At 38.3% G+C, this 2500-nt stretch overlaps 1 protein-coding gene across 1 annotated transcript in view; it reads left to right on the forward strand.

Moving 5' to 3' along the window:
- Positions 1-2500, forward strand: part of col24a1 (collagen type XXIV alpha 1 chain) — a gene marked incomplete at its 5' end in the record, with an annotated part of 127984 nt that overhangs the window by 110179 nt on the left and 15305 nt on the right. The window lies entirely within an intron of this gene.

The raw sequence follows: 2500 nt of genomic DNA on the forward strand, positions 1-2500 counted from the left end.
CATCTACTGGCCTCACGAAAAGTGTGCTGTAGAGAGAATCGCTGTTTTCTGCTCCAGGCCAGTAGATGGCGATGTTGCTTTATAAAGAAACGCACAGGACTTCCACACTCACTGAAAGGGACCGTGGTATTACCATGATTTTTTGTGTAAATAGCATGAAAATACCATGCTAGAGTCAGGTTGTTATCGTTAACTATATATGGAATATAATAAACTGAAATAAAATGTAACGTTTAAGTACTAAAATAACTAAAACAAACGTCAATAAATATAAAAAATGTGAAATATGTGATATATGAATACAATTACTTAAAATAGAAAAAAAGTTAAACAAGTCCAGAAATAACGAACCACTGAAAATTACTACAAAATCAACTCAATTTAATCAAATCCTGCGTATAAACGTTTCCTAGTTATGCTAGAAATGGATACTCATGAATAAAATCATTTGAAATATTTTAAAATATATCATATAGAACTTGTCAGCAAATGCATTGCAACACCCTAGCAATCACACAGCAACAAGATTTTAAAACACTAAGAACACCTCAGCAACACCCTAGTAACCCCACAGCGACATGATCAGAAAACTCTCTGAACATATCAGCAGATGCATAGGAACACCCTAGCAACACCACATCAGCAACACCCTAGCAACCACACAGCACCATGATAAAACAAACTCTCAGAACACATCAGCAACTGCATAGCAACACCCTAGTAACCACACAGCAACATGATAAAAAAACTCTCAGAACACATCAGCAACTGCATAGCAACACCCTAGTAACCACACAGCAAAATGATAAAACAAACTCTCAGAACACATCAGCAACTGCATAGCAACACCCTAGTAACCACACAACAACATGATAAAACAAACTCTCAGAACACATCAGCAACTGCATAGCAACACCCTAGTAACCACACAACAACATTATAAAACAAACTCCCAGAACATATCAGCAAATGCATAGCAACACCCTAGTAACTACACAGCAACATGATAAAACAAACTCCCAGAACATATCAGCAAATGCATAGCAACACCCTAGTAACCACACAGCAACATGATAAAACAAACTCTCAGAACATATCAGCAAATAAATAGCAACACCCTAGCAACCACACAGCAACAAGATAAAACAAACTCTCAGAACATATCAGCAAATGCATAGCAACACCCTAGCAACCACACAGCAACAAGATAAAACAAACTCTCAGAACATATCAGAAAATGCATAGCAACACCCTAGCAACCACACAGCAACATGATAAAACAAATTCAAAGAACACACAAGCAACTGCATAGCACCACCCTAGTAACCACACAGCAACATGATAAAACAAACTCTCAGAACATATCCGCAAATGCATAGCAACACCCTAGCAACCACAGAGCAACATGATAAAACAAACTCTCAGAACATATCAACAACTACATAGCAACACCCTAGCAACCACACAGCAACATGATAAAACAAACTCTCAGAACACATCAGCAAAAGCATAGCAACACCCTAGTAACCACACAGCAACATGATAAAACAAACTCTCAGAACACATCAGCAAATGCATAGCAACACCCTAGCAACCACACAGCAACATAATAAAACAAACTCCCAGAACATATCAGCAAATGCATAGCAACACCCTAGCAACCACACAGCAACATGATAAAACAAACTCTCAGAACATATCAGCAACTGCATAGCAACACCCTAGTAACCACACAGCAACATGATAAAACAAACTCTCAAAACACACCAGCAACTGCATAGCACCACCCTAGTAACCACACAGCAACATGATAAAACAAACTCTCAGAACATATCAACAACTACATAGCAACACCCTAGCAACCACACAGCAACATGATAAAACAAACTCTCAGAACATATCAGCAAAAGCATAGCAACACCCTAGTAACCACACAGCAACATGATAAAACAAACTCTCAGAACACATCAGCAAATGCATAGCAACACCCTAGCAACCACACAACAACATGATAAAACAAACTCCCAGAACATATCAGCAACTGCATAGCACCACCCTAGTAACCACACAACAACATGATAAAACAAACTCTCAGAACATATCAGCAAATGCATAGAAACACCCTAGCAACCACACAGCAACATGATAAAACAAACTCTCAGAACATATCAAAACTACATAGCAACACCCTAGTAACCACACAGCAACAAAATAAAACAAACTCTCAGAACACATCAGCAAATGCATTGCAACACCCTAGTAACCACACAGCAACATGATAAAACAAACTCTCAGAACATATCAGCAAATGCATAGCAACACCCTAGTAACCACACAGCAACAAGATAAAACAAACTCTCAGAACATATCAACAACTACATAGCAACACCCTAGTAACCACACAGCAACATGATAAAACAAACTCTCAGAACATATCAACAACTACATAGCAACACCCTAGCAACCACACAGCAACATGATAAAACAAACTCTCAGAACA

This window comes from Gobio gobio, assembly GCF_949357685.1.
Source record: "Gobio gobio genome assembly, chromosome: 21".
NCBI classification, from domain to species: domain Eukaryota; kingdom Metazoa; phylum Chordata; class Actinopteri; order Cypriniformes; family Gobionidae; genus Gobio; species Gobio gobio.